The sequence below is a fragment of the Chlorocebus sabaeus genome, chromosome X (genome assembly GCF_047675955.1).
Source record: "Chlorocebus sabaeus isolate Y175 chromosome X, mChlSab1.0.hap1, whole genome shotgun sequence".
Classification (NCBI taxonomy): domain Eukaryota; kingdom Metazoa; phylum Chordata; class Mammalia; order Primates; family Cercopithecidae; genus Chlorocebus; species Chlorocebus sabaeus.
In genome coordinates, this window is record NC_132933.1 from 46228338 (window position 1) to 46249262 (window position 20925).

The window sequence follows — 20925 nt, forward strand, 5'->3', positions numbered from 1 at the left end:
TTTCAGCAAAAATTTGCCAAGAGAAAGATTTAGCAATTTGTGGCAAAATGTTAACAGTGGGTTAATCTAGGTAAAAGGCATTCATGTGTGTGTTTTTTACTATTCTCTCAACTTTCCTATGGACTTAAAAATTGGGGGGCAGAAATCATTTTTATAGACTTTGCCTAAATATGGAATATAATGAAGCCTAAGGAATTAAGACAAATAGGAGCTGATTAATCAGAGTTACTACTTTTAAAGACGTGGCCTTAAAATAATACAAATTTTATTATTTGGCATTCTAGATTTTTCATTTTCTGCATTAATAGAGGTCATCAACCATGAACTTCTTCAGCTTCTTTACCTTTCAGACATACCTATATCATCATTCATCTTTACTTCCTTCTCTCCTGTGTTAAGGAAAAAATATTCTATCCATTTTGAAACTGTTTTGAATTATCAGAGGGAGGTTAAATTCTATATCACTTTAATATTTTTAAAAACTACCTGATGGGGAGAGGTTTCTAAGTCAGATAGATATGGGTTCAAGTCAAGGCATTACCACTTAATTATTGTGTGACCTTAATTGTTACTTAATCTCTCTGAGTCTGTATCTTCATTTTTAAAATGAGGGATAATATGTATCTGTTAGGGGTTCTGTAAGGATTAAAAGAAGCAATGTCAGTAAATGGTAGTGGCAGAACTGGTTACTGATTCAGAATTTACTATGTTTATGAGGTCAGGTAAGAGAAAAGAAGGGTCATGTGATTCAAAAGGTAGCTATTAAATTGAATCTAGAGAAGGCAGTTCCAGGTAGATTATCACCAAAAACCAGTTACCTAGACTTACCTAGGCAAGTTATAAGAACTGCTGAGATGTGAGAGTGTCAATAACTAGAAAACACTGAGGAATGAGATTAAACAATGCTTGGCTTAGTTGTCTTCCTGTCGCATGTTTTTCTACAGTGATCAGTGCTTCTTGGGTAGAGTTGAGGAAGGTGTTCAAAAGTAATTTGGGCTGTAGAGAAAAATTATAGTGATTTTTTTCTCTTGGCAGGGATTCTCTTTATCATAAATGAAATCTCAAGGCTTTCAGCCAGTGTTTCCTTAATAAAATTAAGATTGTTAGCATTGAAAGGGACTTACTTTACTTAAATGGAGAAACTGTGGCTCGGAGAGGTTGAATGACTTCTTTAAGAACACACAGCTAATTAATGGTAGAGCTAGGACCAGGATCCAGACTTCCTTATTATCAGAATGGTGTTCTTTCTTCTGGTATGCTCTTAAAACAACTGTAAGGTAGGACCACTGAATATAAAAACAAATCTTAGTCATGTACCTAATAGTAGAGGACAAAGGTTATCAAAGTATGATAGTACTTTGGATAGGATATAAGTTCTAGGTATCTGGGGAAAGTTCTAAGTCAACACAGGATAAAAAGAGAAAAACAATGAAGAGTAATGATTACTTGGAGTTACATTTTTGCTAAAAATTCATTTGAGCTGGAGAGGCAATGAGATTTCATATTGGTTCTCAACTGAGACAAAGGAGGCCATGATAAAGAATGAGAAAAGAAGCCTGGTATTTCTTGACTCTGTGGGCTCCTTTTTGCCATTCCCACCCAAGAAGGCTTTCTTTTTCATATCAGGAAATGACAAGATGAAGAAATTGAGAGTGGCAGGGTTTAATTATGCTGTCTTAACAGAGGTTGTTTTTTGTTATTTTATTTTGTTTTTTAGTAGTTAATTGGATCATTTATGCTAAAATGATCTGTGGACTGAAAAGTTTTAAGAGTAAGCTCAATGAATCCATTTATTCCTACTCCTATTATTTTTTCTATAACTATTATAAATAATATATTATTTTTTCTATAACTATTATAAATAATAGTTATAGAAAAAATAATAGATGTGTTATTTTAACAATACAAATATTATAGTTTTTTACTAAAGAGAAATCTTCAACTTGTATATAGTCAAATCTTTATTTTAAAAGGATTCTGGGAAATGTTTTGATAATTTAATATCTTTAATTTTAATACACATTTTTTCCATCATAAAACATGACAACTGTTGCACTAAGAGGATCACATATTTAACTAAAAAGTTGGCTCTTTAAAAGTGGTTTGGAAGCTGGGCACTGTCTCTCATGTCTGCAATCCCAGCACTTCAGCGATCCCAGGATGGATCGCTTAAGCCCGGGGATTCGAAACCAGCCTGGGCAACAAAGTGAGACCTCATCTCTTAAAAGAAAAAAGTAGCTGAGTGTGGTAGCACACACCTGCGGTTCCAGCTACTTGGGAGACTGAGGTAGGAGGTTTGAGCTTGGGAGTTTGATGCTTCAGTGAGCCATGATTGCATCACTACACCCCAGCCTCAGTGACAGTGAGACTGTGTTTAAAAGAAAACGTGGTTTGGAAATGAAACATTGCACTTTAAATATGTTAAAATATTACATAAAAGTCCAGTCAACTTTTCAATATCCATGAATAAGTTACAGAGAACCAGGCCCCTTTCTTTCTCTAACTTATATGATGGGTTAGATAAGTGATGGGACTCAACTAGAAAGGTGTCAAAGTACTAGATAATTGAATTAAGGAGTGTCTGAACGTGTGTAGGCAATGATCAATTTTTACATTTGATATTTCCCTCCTTTGTTTAACATTAACTATGCCTTTTTTTCTCCCGATCAGTCTAGATAATTGGGAGTTAGTAGTACTATAGTCGAATACCAGTTTCCCCTCTTGTTATTCTCTTTGTAAAAATTTACAACATTGTTTTGAAGTTGACTTGATGGCAATGCTGCAGTCACACATCTGTCTTCTGAGTTGGTAGTCACTGAAATTGCAGCAACTCCAATTTTTCTGGGACCACTTATGACAGAATTGGCAATCCATCTGAGCCAATTTGTTACTAGTTTTAAGTATATGGTGCTACTTCTCTTAGAGAGGCGACATGGGGTGAGGGATAGGCATTTTCTGTTTCTTCATATACCAAACCATAATCATGTCTGGTAATATTTATCAAACACCCCAATAAAGGAGTGGGCAATGGAAAAATCTTATACTTGTAATTATTTGAAAGTTCACTGAGTATTTTCATGGCATTTTACTTCTTTCATAAAGTATCCCAAAGCTTCAAGATGAAAATATATTTCATCCATAATTATTGCAGTCTCTTAAGGAATAGAACTGCATAATTATTTAATAGCTGCTCACAACATTTAGGCTGCTGTTTAGGGCAGAGTTACTCCTTACTATAAGCACCATAAGGGATTTTGTAATATTTCCAAAATACAGTCCCATTAGTACGAAGCCGAATGGCTATGAACACCTTATTTTTTTTTATGTAAAACATTCTTAGTTGTCTCTCATGATTTGACTAACTCTTGCAAAAAATGTCATAGGATCATTTTAGAGAAGCAGTTTTGCGTGGTATATCATAATCATACTTTATATTTATCCACTGTTAATATTTATTGTCTGAGGGTATTGTTTTAAATTAGATTTTTTGGAGTTGGATTTTTTTAAGAAGCTTTGGTCCAGACAAGGAAGATTTTTAAAAAATACATATATATGTATTTTTTGAGACAGGGCCTCACTCTGCCACCCAGGCTAGAGTGCAGTGGCATGATCTTGGCTCACTACAACCTCTGCCTTCCGATTCAAGTAATTCTCCTGCCTCACAACCTCCCAAGTATCTGGGACTATAGGCATGCACCACCATGCCCAGCTAATTTTTGTATTTTTTGGTAGAGACAGAGTTTCATGGTGTTGGCCAGACTGGTCTCGAACTCTTGGCTTCAAGTGATTCACCACCTCAGCCTCCCAAAGTGAGGATTACAGGCATGAGCCTCCACACCCGGCCTAAAAATATTTTTATTAATTACTTTCATCCCTCTCATATCTGAAGAGTGTCAGATGCTGAGATGCCAAAAGATGCCTCTGATTTCCAATTAAAGTGCCTTCTTCCTGTTTTGTCTTCTGGAATAGAATCTGATTTACTGAGCAAGGTTGTTTCATTTACTTCGTCTTTTTCTTTAATTCTTTGGGAAATCTTGGTGGCATTGGTTGATTGGTGAGGTCATCTCTTGCGTTCTTGAGTATAATGTTCCACTTCACATACTTGAAAAGCGAATGCCCTTGTTCTGCCAGAGATGTGGTAGCAACACAAAGACATCTCTGTTTGTGAGGTTCACTTTTAGCATCTCTTAACCTCAACAGAGACACCTGGTTGTTCCCAGGGGAGTTAATTGAAAGGTATTTTATGTCTTTCCACTGTTTATTAGCCACTTGCTCATCTTTGTTCCCCTTTACAGACAAAACAGATTTGTTGTCACACCTTTGTCTCTTGATTCTAAAGAACTTCTTGTAGGTTTGATTAAGGTACTAAAATGAGAATTGAGCAAGTATTCAGCTCCTGTTAGGAAAGCGCATGTATGTGATGGTTAACATTCTCAGACCTCCACTTCCCAAACTTCCTTTTCTATAAGTAAATCCAGATTTGAAATACACTCAATACATCTGCAAAATTAGATTTGTCACTAATCTACTTATGTACATTTTGTGCCCAGGTGAATTTCCTCAAGCTGGAGAGACTCCCCAGATGAAATATGTAACATAATTTAAATCACTTCCAAATAGCAGAATTTATATTGTTTGTGAGAAGGACGGATTTTTCTCCAAAGCAATTTTCTTTCTGTTACTGGCCAAAAAACAAACACAGTACACTGGAGTCTTACTCTAATGCTTTTTTGGGGCCCATGCTCAATGGCCACCTCATGGATAAGATAAACTGATGTTATTTCACCAATTAAACTTTGCCAGATGGGATTGAGATAGGCCAGCCGCGTTCTGAGCACTTCAGTGTTTGAAGGGACAACAAATAGTATTTGCTGCGGTGCCAGTTATTAGCTCAGCATAATACTTTTTATTAAAAAATTTCACAGCATTTGGCAAACAGGTGCACAGTAACAGAAAAAGCACTATTATATGGGAATCTAAAGATACAGGTCATAGTAGAAATTCATTAGCTTTGGCCTTTGAGAGGTAACTTAACCTTCTTGGGTTTTTAATTCTTTGTTCCATCCCACCCAGGGTATTGTGGGAATCAAATGGGGTAATATATATTGACATTTTGAAAACTGAAGGCTATATAATTGGAAGTTGTTCTTTTAGATGCTAGTTGAAATGACACAGCAGTTGTGACTCTAAATACAAAGCATCTACTATATGCCAAGTCATTGTGTATCTCAGTGTAGGAGGTATAAATATTAATGGCACCTCTGCCTTGAACAGATACAAAGTGAGGGGGTAGGGGTATGGTAAAGGAAGAAGAACATAATATTCAGTTGATTTCCTAGAAAAGTTAGAATTTGAAATGAGACTTGAATAAGTAATAATTTCAACAGGATGACTGAATAAAGATCACTTAAGATATAATAATTCTACTACCTTTTTCTCCTCTGCCTCCATGAATTCAGGATGCTTTCACCATCTTTTCTTTCTACACTCTTCCTTGAAATCTATTTCTTTATTAATTTTGTGTGAAGGGCAGTGCTATACACAAGCAGAATTTCTTGTCACCACCTTAATCAGTGGCAAGACTAGTATGTGTATTCTCATGGCAGAAATGGAGCTTTGTACATCCTGTAAATACTCTTTTTCCCATCAGATATACTTAGCACTAAGAATTCAGGTACATTTATTCTGAGTGTAACTTTGATTTTAATAAAATGGGTATCTTAAAAGTAGCTATGAATAGTGAGAGGACAGTATTCTCGCTCTTTCATCCTCTTCTCTCTTCCCTCTCCCTGAGTCCTTCCCTTCCTCCGTTTCTGAATGAGAAATAAACCTTAATTATGGCAAGCCCCTAAGATTTCAAGGTTGCTTTTAAACAGCCTAACTAACAACCTAACTAACATAGAAGGTAGATTCGACAATAACTGAAACCTTAGAATGTGGCACTGGCTTAGAAGGCAGGCAACAATGAGGAAACATATGGTGAAGGCTGAAAAGACGGCCAGCCATATTAAGCAGTTAGAACAGATTTGGTAAAACTGTTGCCTAACATAAATTGGGGGTCATATTATATGGCTACTGAGCTGGCAGTTGTAGGAAAAGAGGTTGGGAATCAAAACTCATTTATGTGTGTTGGTCTTTTTTTAAATTGAAATTTCTATTGAGGTAGTTGCAGAATAATATAGAAGTCATGTTAATTCCTTACCTAGTTTTCCTCAGAGGCAACATCTTGCAAAACTGTAGTACAGTATTACAACTAGGATATTCACATTGATAAAATCTAATCTACTTCAGATTTCCCCAGTTTTACTTGTGTGTGTGTGTATTTAGTTCTGTACAGTTTTATCACATGTAGATTTGTATATCTATGACCATAGTCAAGATACAGAACAATTTCATACCACATTTCCTCATGTTCCCCCTTTTATCACAACATCCACCTTCCCTCCCTTCTGCCAAATTCCCTTACCCACCCCTCTACCCGCATTTCCTAATTAACTCCTTGGCAACCACAAATCTATTTTCTATTTCTAAAATTTTATCAGTTCAAAATATATAAATAGAGTCATACAGTATGTAACCTTTTGGGATTGACTTTTTTCCCCTCAGCATAATTCTCCAAAGATTCACTGCATTTCTGTGTGTATCAATAGTTTGCTTCTTTCTATTGCTGAGTAATATTCCATGGTATGGGTATACTGCAGTTGGTTTAACCATTCACCTGTTGCAGGACATCTGGGCTGTTTCCAGTTTTAGAACATTATGAATAAAACTGCTGTGAACGTTTATGTACAGGTTCTTTTGTGAACATGAGTTTTCATTTCTCTGGGATAGATGTCCAGGAATACAATTGCTGAATCATATGGTAGTTGTGGATTTAGAAACTGCCACATTCTTTTCCAGAGTGGCTATACCATTTTACATGTCCCCCAGCAGTGTATGAGTGATCCAGTTTGTCTGTGTCCTCATCAGAATTTATTATTTTCGCTATTTTTCATTTTAGCTCTTTTAATGGAGGTGTAGTGATATCATGGCAGTTTTAAGTTGCATTTTCCTGATGAATGATGATGTTGAACCTTTTCCTGTACTTATTTCCCATCAGTATAAACTTTTCAATGAAATGCCTGTTTGTGTCCTCTGTCCATTTTCTAATCAAATTGTTTGTTTTTTACTGTTGCGTTTTGAGAATTCTTCATGTGTTCTGGATGCAAGTCTTTTGTCACATATGTGGTTTGCAAATATTTTCTCGTAGTCTGTAGCCTATCCATTTTCTTAGTAGAGTTGTTCACAGAACAAAGTTTTTTAATTTTTATGCAATTAATTTGATCAGTTTTATTTTATGGATTATGTTTCTGGCGTCCAGTCTAAGAACTTTTTGCCTAGCCCCATATCCCCAAGATTTTTTCCTGTATCTTTTTTCTACAAGTTTTATCATTTTACATTTAAGGCTGTGATCCATTTTGATTTAATTTTTGTATAAGATAGGAGGTTTAGATTAAGATTTGTCTTCTTCTTCTTCATTTTCCTACAAATATCCACTTGTTCCAGTACCATTTTTGAAAAAAGTGTCCTTCCTCAATTGAATTGCTTTTGCGCCTTAAAAAAAAAAAACAAACCTGTTTGACATATTTGTGTGGGTCTTTTTCTGAGGTCTCTATACCATGGGTCTATGTGTCTTTCCCCCACTGCTTTCATTACTATAGTCAATACAGTAAGAAACCTTGGTATCTGGTAGAATGATTCTTCCCACTTTATTCTTCTCTGTCAAGATTGTTTTCGTTTCCATAAAAATTTCCCAGGATTTGATAGGAATTGCATTTAACCTATAGATCGATTTGGGGAGAATTAACATCTTTACTGTGTTGAACATGTGTCCTAAAATTTATCTAGGTGTTCTTTGATTTCTTTCATGAGCATTTTGTAATTTTCATCACCCACATCACATATATGTTTTGGTTTTGTTAGATTTATACCTTAGTATTTTATTATTTTGTAGTTGATTATGAATGGTATTATGTTACACATGTTTTTGTTAGTGTAAAATCAACACACAACTTTTGTGTGTTGATTTTATATCTTTTGACATTGCTGAACTCACTTGTTAGTTCTAGGAGGTTTTTTTTTTGTGTGGATTCCTCGGAATTTTCCTTATAGGCAGGTATGTCATCTGCAAATAGAGTATTATTTTTTCGTTTCCAATCTGTATGTCATTTATTTCTTTTTCTTGTCTTTTTGCACTGGCTAGAACTTCCAGTATACTATGTTGAGTAGCAGTGATAAGAGCAGACATCCTTGCCTTGTTCCTGATCTTTGTGGAAAGTCTTCAGTCTTTCACCTTAAGTATGATGTTATTTGTAGATTTTTTTTGTAGATGCCCTTTATCAAGTTGAGGTAATTCCCCTCTGGGAGTTTTTGTTTGTTTGTTTGTTTGTTTTACCATAAACAAGTACTGGATTTCATCAAATTCCTTTTCTGCAGCAATTGACATAATCATGATTTTTCTTCTTTAACTCTTGATACAGTGGATTACATTTATATATATATATATTATAGTTTTTTGTTTTGAGACAGAGTTTCACTCTTGTTGCCCAGGCTGGAGTGCAATGGCGCGATCTCGGCTCACTGCAACCTCCGCCTCCCAGGTTCAAGTGATTCTCCTGCCTCAGCCTCCCAAATAGCTAGGATTACAGACATGTGCCACCACACCCAGCTCATTTTGTATTTTTAGTAGAGACAGAGTTTCACCATGTTGGTCAGGCTGGTCTCGAACTCCTGACATGGGGTGATCCACCCACTTCAGCCTCCCAAAGTGCTGGGATTATAGGCGTGAGCCACCATGCCCACCCTACGTTGATATATTTTCAATCTTGAGTCAGCTTTACATATGTGGAATAAACTCTACTTGGTCAGGGTTTATAATTCCTTTTACACATTGTAGGATTTGGTTTGCTAGTATTTTGTTGAGGATTTTTAAATGTATGAGAGATTTTCAAGTGTTCATGATATGTATTGATTGGTAGTTTGGGGCATTTTTTGTTTTGTTTTCTTTTACTGTTTCTGCCAGGTTTTGGTAATAGTATAATACTGGCCTTATATTTTAGAAGGATTTGTGAAGAATTGGTATTAATTCTTCTTTAAGTGCTTGGTAGAATTTTCCAGTAAAATTATCTGGGCCTGGATATTTTGTTTTTGAGAGCTTTTAAATTACAAATGGAATTTCTTTAATGTTTCTAGGACTATTCAGATTATCTGTTTCATCTTGGTTGAGTTCTCATAGTTTGTAGTTTTTTAGGAATTGGTGCATTCCTGCTAAGTGGTTGACTTTACAAGTATAAATCTGTTGATAGGATTTCCTTTTTACCCTTTTAATGGCAGTAGGATCTGTAGTGATATACCCTGTTTCCTGGTTTTGGTGATTTGTGTTTTCTCTATTTTTTTCTGCCTTGTAGAGGTTTATTAATTTTATTGATTTTTTTCAGAGTCAGCTTTTTGTCTCGATGTTTCTCTGTGATGTTTCTGTTTGCAATTTCATTGATAACAACTCTTTATTATTTTCTTCATTCTGCTTGATTTGGGTTAATTTTGCTCTTTTTCTATTTTTTTAAAATTTATTTATTATTTTTATTATACTTTAAGTTGTAGGGTACATGTGCATAACGTGCAGGTTTGTTACATATGTATACTTGTGCCATGTTGCTGTGCTGCACCCATCAACTCGTCATTTACATCAGGTATAACTCCCAATGCAATCCCTCCCCCCTCCCCCCTCCCCATGATAGGCCCCGCTGTGTGATGTTCCCCTTCCTGAGTCCAAGTGATCTCATTGTTCAGTTCCCACCTATGAGTGAGAACATGTGGTGTTTGGTTTTCTGTTCTTGTGATAGTTTGCTAAGAATGATGGTTTCCAGCTGCATCCATGTCCCTACAAAGGACACAAACTCATCCTTTTTTATGGCTGCATAGTATTCCATGGTGTATATGTGCCACATTTTCTTAATCCAGTCTGTCACTGATGGACATTTGGGTTGATTCCAAGTCTTTGCTATTGTGAATAGTGCTGCAATAAACATACGTGTGCATGTGTCTTTATAGCAGCATAATTTATAATCCTTTGGGTATATACCCAGTAATGGGATGGCTGGGTCATATGGTACATCTAGTTCTAGATCCTTGAGGAATCGCCATACTGTTTTCCATAATGGTTGAACTAGTTTACAATCCCACCAACAGTGTAAAAGTGTTCCTATTTCTCCACATCCTCTCCAGCACCTGTTGTTTCCTGACTTTTTAATGATTGCCATTCTAACTGGTGTGAGATGGTATCTCATTGTGGTTTTGATTTGCATTTCTCTGATGGCCAGTGATGATGAGCATTTTTTCATGTGTCTGTTGGCTGTATGAATGTCTTCTTTTGAGAAATGTCTGTTCATATCCTTTGCCCACTTTTTGATGGGGTTGTTTGTTTTTTTCTTGTCAATTTGTTTGAGTTCTTTGTAGGTTCTGGATATTAGCCCTTTGTCAGATGAGTAGATTGCAAAAATGTTCTCCCATTCTGTAGGTTGCCTGTTCACTCTGATGGTAGTTTCTTTTGCTGTGCAGAAGCTCTTTAGTTTAATGAGATCCCAAGGTAAGAACTTAGATTATTGATTTGCAAACTCTCCTTGGTTTTTAATAAGTGACTTACGGGGTTGGAGGGTAGCATATACAGCATGGGTGTGTTAGACAAAGGGATGATTCACATCCTGGGTGGAGCAGAGCTGAACTGTGTAAGATTTCATCAGACTACTCAGAATGGTGCACAATTTAAAACTTATACATAGTTTATTTCTAGAATTTTTCATTTAACATTTTCTGACCACAGTTGACCACTGGTAACTGAAATCACGTAAAGTGAAACCATGCCTAAGGGAGGACTACTGCATTCTCCTTATTTATTTATTTATTTTTTGCCACTGTGCCCTGCTAAGGGCTCATTTTTAATCATAAACAATATTACCTAATATTACAATTGACATTCCATTATTACCTTGCCTAGTAGGTTTCCAGAGAAACAGTGCTGAAAGCCAAACTTGAGGTCATTTCACCAGGGAAAAAGAAAAGGTTTTATTAACCCTTTACTCATAGCAGTCCAGGGTAATCTCACAGTATCAGGACGCAGTCTCCCGTATTGCTGCTCTGCCATTCATGGCTTCTATTTCCAAGGTTACTTTGAAGTCCAAGAATCCTGCTAGAGCTCTAGCTACCACATCCATGTTCCAGCAGGAACAGAAGATGAGCCCACCTGCTTCCTCTTAAGCCTTTAAGTTTAAGGAAACTTCCCAGAAGCACCACTAAGCACTTGTTTTTTTCTTTTTTCTTTTTTTTCCATCACTCAGCACTTCTTATTCCATGTCAATGTCAGAACTTAGTCATATGACCACATGTATCTGCAAGGAAAGCTAGGCACATTGCTAACCTGAATAAATTCTGGGATTCTGATACAAAGCAAAAACGGGAGAACAGATAATTGGGTCAGGCAATTAGCATTCTCTCCTATACATACATATGGGGGGAACAATAAGCTTTTTATTAAAAGCTGAGACTAAAAAACCTCATATATATTACCCGGGCATGGTGGCACGTGCCTGTAATCCCAGCTACTTGGGAGGCTGAGGCGTGATAATCGCTTGAACCTGGGAGGCGGAGGCTGTGGTGAGCCAAGATCGTGTCACCACACTCCAGCCTGGGCACCAAGAGTGACAGACTATCAAAAAATAAAAAAAGTAAAAAGTCATATAGACATTGGGATGTAGACTATTGCTTGTAATCATCTGCTTATGATTTGAAAATGCTTTTTATCAAGGTAAGTCATTTTCAAATTAAATTTTTGGAAGAAAAAAATTATTTGGGTCAGGCATGATGGCTCACACCTGTAATTATAGCACCTTGTTGAGGCAGGAGGACCACTTGAGCTCACGAGTCTGACACCAGCCTGGGCAACAAGACAAAACCCCGTCTCTACAAAAAATACAAAAATAAGCTGGGCATGGTCGCACACGCCTGTAGTCCCAGTCACTAGGGAGGCTGAGGTGGGAGGATGGCTTAAGCCCAGGAGGCGGAGGTTGCAGTGAGCCCAGACTGCATCACTGCAGTACAGCCTGGGCGACAGAGCCAGAGCTTGATTTTTAAAAAAATTATTCGCCCTAGAACATTAGCTCTCTAATCTGTTAAAATAGTTTTATCTCCATCAATTGTGAGATGTAATTAACATGAGATATGTTTTAACTTACTGGTACTAGGTTAAACTATAGGAAATTGCTGTTTTTTGTAGTTGGAAACAATCAAATATTGGCAATTTTACACAGCTCAACCTTTAAAAAAGTATCAAAGGGTGTGAATAATTTACTTAAAAAATATAAACTAGCACAGATTTAGTTTACTGCCATAATAAAATGACTAATACAGCTGAATTTCAATAATCTTAAGTGGGAAAGGAGCAAAATTACATCTGGAATATTTGGAATTGTTCCTTTATCCTTAAGCACTTCAAAATTCTTTTTCTGTTCCTAGATAAAATACTTATTATAGTAGACTAAAAATAGGCCCCAAAGATTTCCATGCCCTAATCCCTAGTATTATGCCTGTGTATGTTAAATGACCTAGCAAAAGAGACTTTGCAGGTGGAATTAATGTTGTTTTGTTTTGTTTTGTTCTGCTTTGTCTTTGAGGTGGAGTCTAGCCAAGGCTGGAGTGCAGTGGTGCAATCTCGGCTTACTGCAACCTCCGCCTCCTGGGCTCAAGCAATTCTCCCACTCTAGCCCCCTGAGCAGCCGGGACCACAGGTGTGTGCCACTACACCTGGCTAATTTTTGTGTTTTTAGTAGAGACAGGGTTTCACCATGTTGGCCAGGCTGGTTTCAAACTTCTGACCTCGTGATCCACCCGCCTCGCCTCCGAAAGTGCCGGGATCACAGGCGTGAGCTACTGTGCCCAGCCAGAATTAATGTTATACACCTTCAGCAGGGTGCAGTGGTTCACGCCTGCAATCCCAGCACGTTGAGAGTCCAAGACAGGAGGATCACCAGAACCCAGGAGTTCAAGACCAGCCTGGGCAACATAATGAGACCCCATCTCTTAAAAAAAAAAAAAAAAAAGTAAAAAAACAGCCAGGCATGGTGATGCGTGCCTGCAGTCCCACCCACTCAGGAGGCTGAGGCGGGAGGACTGCCCGAGCCCCGGAGTTCAAGGCTGCAGTAAGCCGCAGTCATGCCACTGCACTCCAGCCTGGGCGACAGAGCGAGACCCTGTCCCAAAGGGAAAAAAAAAAAGTTATCGACCTTAAAATAGGGAGATTATCCAAGTGGGCCCAGAGTAATGAAATAGACATTTAAAAGTGGAAATGGAAGACAGCAGGGTAGGTCAGAGAGAGGGGTGATGGAAGAAATAACAGGAATGATTCAAAATGGGAGAGGGACTTCACCCACTATTGCAGGTTCTGAAGAAAAGGGGATCTGGCCCTCAGCTAACAGACAGCAAGGAAAGGAGAATTTGATCCTTCAACTGCAAAGAACTGAATTATACCAACAACTAAATAAACAAGGAAATGGATTTGCCCCCCACCCCAAAACCTCCATAAAGGAATGCATTCCTGCCAGCACCTTGAATTTAGGCCAGGTAAGACCCGTGTCACACTTTTCACCTACAAAACTATAAGACAATACATTTGTGTTAAGTCACTGAGTTCATAGTAATTTGTAACAGCCTCAAAGGAAAATGTATATACTTACCTTAAGAAAACCTTAAATTTAAAGGACTCAGAAGGGTCCCTAAAGTCTTTTACAAATATTTCATTTTACTTATTTTTTGAGACAGGGTCTCACTGTGTCACCCAGGTGAGAGTACAGAGGCGCAAACGCAGCTCACTGCAGCCTCGACTTCCCAGTCCCAGGCCATCCTCCCAGGTCAGCTGCCCAGTAGCTGGTACCACAGGCACATGACACTATGTCCAGCTAATTCTAAAACATTTTTTGTAGAGATGGGGCCTCTCCACATTACCCAGACTGGTCTCAAACTCCTAGGCCCAAGTGATCCTCCCACCTCGGCCTCCCAAAATGCTGAGATTACTGGTGTGAGCCACTGCACCCGGCCCAAACTGTATTTTAAAAGTTCAATTCATGCCTGGTCCCAAATGATTCTGGTAAAATAAGTTGTATTATGACTGGATATGTGTGTATAGCCAATAAAATGCAATAAAATATTAAAAGACTGAAAGCTACACAGCAATTATTTTTATGTAAGAACTCTAAAAAGTTATTGACAAGTTATTATGAGAAACATTTCATCTAGGAATGATTTCTAAGGCAGCATTTGAGTTTCCATAAAAACAGAACTTTCTGTCTCAGAAGGTATATCAATAAGAGGACCAGAATCTTCTATTTCCAAGAGCATTGGTTTCTCCTGTTCACAACTCAGGTTTGAACTGTCATTCATTTGAATCTCTTCCCCTTCCAATTCCAAAGATTTATCTGGGGCTGAAGCTACCACTTCTTTGTCTTCATTTTCATGTAGAAAGCTACAAATCATGTTGGGTCAATAGGAGAAATCACTATCCTTTATTTGCAGCCATTCCACCTCACCTGTTTTCTTCTCCTTCCTTCTCTGTCAGAAGAGTTCTTGTCATGCTGAGCTTCTTCATTGTATGACATTTATATTTTAGCACTGTTTTATTATTGCCTTCTGTATCAGCATGTTCCACATTTTCTTCAAATATAACACAGGTGCCAAGAGTGTCTTCATACTCCCCAGCAAAGACACAGCTGTCCACTTGCAGAATGGGCCTCTCAGTGTCAGTGCCCAAAACCTTGCATTTATTTTCACATTTGAGAGAAAGTCTGAATCAATAATTCCTGATAATTCCACTAGAACTAACTGCTCCTCGTCTTCCTCCTTTTCTCCGTCCTCCAGACCCCGCTAGTTGGCCGCCGCCTTGGTCCGCTAGTTGCCTCGCCTCCTAGTTACTGGCCACGCCCTCCCGGAGCCACCATCTTGAGTACGGGCCCTGCATTCTCTTTTAAGGCATTTCTGATAATCAGCAATTTAAAAACCCTAGTTGTTATCTCCAACTGTCAATTTCACTAATGGTTCTTTTACTATCCATTATAAAGCTCCATGTTAACAAACATCTGCACATAGATATCCCAAAGGCTCAAATTAAACTTGTCTAAAACTAAACTCATTATTTTCATATTCTCTGGGCTCTCCCAGATCTGTAACTCCTTTTCTTTTTCTCAGCAAAAGACTACTGCTATTTACTCAGGAATCTAAAGCAGGCTATTTCTATTTATTCAGTAAGTGATGATGATTATAATGCTTAAATGGCTCTTGAATCCTTGGTCTTCACTAGTTTCCCACTACCACATCCCTATTTCAGGCTTTCTTTGTCCCCCACCTTGAAAATATAATTTTTTTCAGGTTATGAAAAATATCAGCTCGTTGTCCATACCTTATTTTCTTACTCCCTAGGGCAATCACTTTCAATTATTTTAGCTAAATTTTGCAACTATTTATTTGTATATTTTTAAACATCATGTAGTGTTACTTTTTAGTTTTTCCATATTAGGCCTTCTCTACTGACTTTCCAAAATGGGTGGAGGGGAGGATTTAACTCTTTTATATCATATATACATATATATATACACACACACATTTTCCTCATCCTAATATGTATATATTATAAATTTCACGTAGAGCAATATTTAATAGTTGAATTATGATTGCATAAATGTTATTTGCAGCCTGGCCATGTGGCATACTATGTCTTCTTCCTTTTACAAGTTTTATTTTCCTTTGAATCTTATTTCTTTATTTGCTTAGTGTTCTATATACTTTCAATAATTTGTTCTTTAAGTCCCTGCTTTTACTTTAAATCTATCAGTTGCATCTTTGATTCATCTCTGCCAGAGTCCTGTAATCTCTATATTACAATCCGTAATTGTTGCTTTCTTGGTCTGCTGCTCGGCTATGGTCTCCCTTCTATAGCATTCTTGTATTGCCTCTACTCTTTGTTGGTTCTCCAGTTTCATGGCTCTTACTTACACTTCTGTTTCTTGGTTTATTCCCTTGTTTCTGATATAGCACATATTCTAGCAGTTTCCAGAAAGAGTGCATAGGAAGTAAACTTTTTGAGACCTTGCCTGTCTGAAGAGGTATTTATTCTACCCTCACATCTAATAGATAATATTGGGTATTGAATTTTAGCTTGGAAATAATTTTCCCTGGAACTTTTGAAGAAGTTGTTCTGTTGTTTTCTAACTTTGAAGGCCGTTTTGATTCCTGAACCTCATGTGAACTTTCCATTGTGTTTTTCAGTGGAAGGTTTTAGGGTCTTCCTCAAAATACTGAAGTATCAGATGATGTGTTTTGGTGTGGATCTGTTTCATCCACTGAGCCCATTATTGCTGATTCAAGGAATTCATTTCTTTCAGTTTGGGTCTATTTTCTTGAATTAAGTTTTAGCTCATTCTTTCTGGAAATACTCTTTTTCTAATGTTTGATGCTGTGGACTGATCTAAATTTAATTTCTCTCCTATTTTCTCATTATATTTTTGTTAAATTTTCTGGGGTATGTACTCAAGTTTTTGTCTTTCTACTGATCTTTGATTTCTGCTATAAGTTTAATTTTGCAAGAGCTTGTTGTATTGTTTTATGATTATGTATATGTACTTTGTAAATAGCATCCTGTTCTTATTTCATGAGTTCAGTATTATCTCTTTGAGGATATTAATGATTTTTAAAATGTATATTTTATTCTTTCTGGAGTATACCTTTTAGCTTTCTTTATATTTCTGTTTTTTTTCAGTCTTTCTCGTGTTAGAGGCTTTCCTCAAATATCTGGTGATTCTTGGTTGTCCATTTATATTCAAGAATGATACACTGAAAAGTTTTGTAGGTGGGGCTTGTTAACTTACTATTATAGGATAATTTGTCTAGACCTTTTCATTGGGGGACCTCTAACTGTTATCTTCAGGATTTATCTCTTTAGCTGGTCAAATTCTCTAGGGAAGAAACTTCCAGCTCCTGGCTAGAGATAAGCCTGGTGTTAAGCCAGTGTTCTGAGAACTGTTGGAGAAGAGACTGCAGGCTCTGTTCAGTTTGTAGGATTTCACTTTATCCCTTGTATAACTTTGACTTAATTCCTGTTTTGGTACAGAATACTTGCCCTCTGCTCTGCCTGGTGTCCCTGATCCACAGCTTATTTGGTTTACCCTCTCCAAAGGAAAATTATCTCCAGGAGTTGGGTAGGGAGAATTGCCCAGATGTAGGATGTGGAAGAGAGGAGGGGTCTGTTTCTTATACTTTCACAGTTCTGTTTTTAGCTCCACTTTCAACACCACTTTGAATTACCTAGCTCTACTAATTCCATATTCTTTCTAGGGTTCTCTTGTACAAATCCAGTTGCAAATTTCATAGTTTTTTTGTTGTCTCCTTTTCTTGTTTTTGTCCTCATGATATTATGCTTTTGTCTTTTTCTTCTTCTTTTAAAAATATCTTTACTGCTATTTTACAAATGTTTTGAAATGGAGCAGTGGTAAATGCATTTGCTTGATCTCTAACTGGTGACCTTAGTGGTCTCCTCCCCCCACATTCTAATTCACTTTCACAATACTGTCAAGATTATCTTGATAAAGTCACACTCTATTCTAGTCATCTCTTTATTAAAACCCTTCACTAGTTCCCATTGCCCAATGATAAATTCGATTCTTTGCATAATATACAAAGTACCCGGCATAATCTAACCCCTACCTGGTTCTCTAGCCTCATCTCGAAGAAGTATTTATGGTTTTCTAAACGCCTGATGTTATTTCCTCTTCTGTATTTTCGGATGTTCAGTTTCTTTTGCCTGGAGTACTCTACCCCATCATCGTCTGCCTGGTAGCTGCTTCCATGTCAAGATGGTTTATGAAGCCTTCCTTGACTTCCTTGGCTCATCATTCTAATAGTTGTTTATCCCCTTCTTTGTATCCATGCTGTGTTCTACCTAATGTAGTATTAGCATTTATCATATAACATTTTAGTTATTTATTTACATGTCTGTTTACTGGAATTTGAGCTTCTTGATAGAGATAATATCTTAATTATTTTTGTATCATCAGAATTTAGCAATGCCCGGCATGAGCTTGGGGTCCAATATATGGTTTCAATTTATTTGTCGCCTGATATTTACACAGCATACTGTATTTAGCTTTTGGTGGAGAAAGAGATACAAAGCTACAGACATGTGTACATGATCATCTTTCCATGTTATTAAACATTCTACATTTTAATGGCTGCTAAATATTGCATTATATGGATATACTGTAGTTTGTTTAGTTAATAGCCCATTGTTAGGTATTGTTAATGTTTCAAACTTTTTGCTGTTTTAAATCATGCTGCAGTAAAAACCTAGCTGGAGGTAAATTTTAAGGTGTACATCCATGATTACTGGACATAAATAAAATTCTTAGAAGTTAAAATGGTAAATCAGTAGTAATGTCTGTTTTAAAAGCTTTTGGTATATATCCTTCCAGGTAGGTTGTACTAATTTATATTTTCACCAGAAAGTCATTAGCGGGGACCCATTTTTCTGCACTCTTTCCAGTACCACTCCTGTAATCACTACCACCACCACCACCACCACCACCATGATGATCATTCTTTGCCAAGATTTATAGGTTAAAAAAATATATTCCTGGTTGAATTTGCATTCCTATGGTTACTATTGAGGTTGAGTATTTCTAAAATGTTTATAAATAATTTGTGTGTCATTTTATAAGGTGCCTATTTGTGTCTTTAACTATTTTCCTGTCAGGATATTTTTTTCTCTCACTGCCTCAATTTTTTTCTAGGAGAAATGAGAGATATACTATATAGCATTGTTTATGAAAGTACATTGTGTTCTTTGACAATGAATTTAATCTCATCTAATAATTTTTATATGTATAACTTAAAATTTTTTTAAAGCATTAATTACAGTTTCTAGAAATCTGTGTTTGGGTTTAATGACTAAATCTCTTTTCATAATCTTTTTTGAATCTTCACCTAAAGTATTTGCAAAAGGCTAAGTTGAAGAAAACATCTGTCTCCAAAACAGAATGACACTGGCTGGAAGCAGCTTCACCAAAATCTTTTGAGAATAACAAATAATTGTTTTAAAATATTTTTAAATACACAAATATACCACCTTAACCAATAGCCATTTAGTTAGGCCTATAGAGTTGTACAGACATCAGACAATCCAGTATTAGAACACATTTGTTACCGCCAAAATTTTCTCTTGGCCATTTGCAGTTATTCCCCATTTCTATCCCAAACCCCATGCAACCACTAATCTACTTTCTGTCTTTATAGATTTGCCTTTTCTGGAGAGTTTACATAGATTGAATCATATTATATGTGGCCTTTTGTGTCTGGTTTCTTTCATTTAACATATTTTCAAGGTTCATCTATGTTGTAACATATATCAGTACTTAATTCCTTTTTATTGCTGTGTATCATTTCATTGTACAGTCATACCATATTCTGTTTATCCATTCATCAGTTGATGAACATTTCTTTTTTTTTTTTAATTATACTTTAAGTTCTAGGGTACATGTGCACAACATGCAGGTTTGTTACATATGTATACATGTGCCATGTTGGTGTGCTGCACCCATTAACTCTTCATTTACATTAGGTATATCTCCTAATGCTATCCCTCCCCCCTACCCGCCCCCCACAATAGGACCCGGTGTGTGATGTTCCCCCTCCTGTGTCCAGGTGATCTCATTGTTCAATTCCCACCTATGAGTGAGAACATGCGGTATTTGGTTTTCTGTTCTTGCAATAGTTTGCTGAGAATGATGGTTTCCAGCTGCATCCATGTCCCTACAAAGGACATGAACTCATCCTTTTTAATGGCTGCATAGTATTCCATGGTGTATATGTGCCACATTTTCTTAATCCAGTCTGTCACTGATGGACATTTGGGTTGATTCCAAGTCTTTGCTATTGTGAATAGTGCTGCAATAAACATACGTGTGCATGTGTCTTCATAGCAGCATGACTTATAATCCTTTGGGTATATACCCAGTAATGGGATGGCTGGGTCAAATGGCATTTCTAGTTCTAGATCCTTGAGGAATTGCCACACTGTTTTCCACAATGGTTGAACTAGTTTACAGTTCCACCAACAGTGTAAAAGTGTTCCTATTTCTCCACATCCTCTCCAGCACCTGTTGTTTCCTGATTTTCTAATGATTGCCATTCTAACTGGTGTGAGATAGTATCTCATTGTGGTTTTGATTTGCATTTCTCTGATGGCGAGTGATGATGAGCGTTTTTTCATGTGTCTGTTGGCTGTATGAATGTCTTCTTTTGAAAACTGTCTGTTCATATCCTTTGCCCACGTTTTGATGAGGTTGTTTTTTTCTTGTAAATTTGATTGAGTTCTTTATAGGTTCTGGATATTAGCCCTTTGTGAGATGAGTAGATTGCAAAAATTTTCTCCCATTCTGTAGGTTGCCTGTTCACTCTGATGGTAGTTTCTTTTGCTGTGCAGAAGCTCTTTAGTTTAATTAGATCCCATTTGTCAATTTTGGCTTTTGTTGCCGTTGCTTTTGGTGTTTTAGAAATGAAGTCCTTGCCCATGCCCATGTCCTGAATGGTATTACCTCGGTTTTCTTCTAGGGTTTTTATGGTTTTAGGTCTAATATTTAAGTCTCTAATCCATCTTGAATTAATTTTCGTATAAGGAGTAAGGAAAGGATCCAGTTTCAGCTTTCTACTTATGGCTAGCCAATTTTCCCACGACCATTTCTTTTTTTTTTTGAGATGGAGTTTCTCTCTTGTCACCCAGACTGGAGTGCAATGGCACAATCTCGGCTCACTGCAACCTCCACCTCCCGGGTTCAAATGATTCTCCTGCCTCAGCCT

The 20925-nt window shown here is 37.0% G+C and overlaps 1 protein-coding gene and 1 pseudogene across 8 annotated transcripts in view; one reads left to right on the plus strand and one right to left on the minus strand.

The window, feature by feature from the left end:
- Nucleotides 1-20925, plus strand: part of NUP62CL (nucleoporin 62 C-terminal like) — an 84906-nt gene that overhangs the window by 59767 nt on the left and 4214 nt on the right. The gene's annotated exons all lie outside the window — the stretch shown is intronic.
- LOC103232961 (general transcription factor 3C polypeptide 6 pseudogene) lies at nt 14278-17796 on the minus strand (annotated as a pseudogene).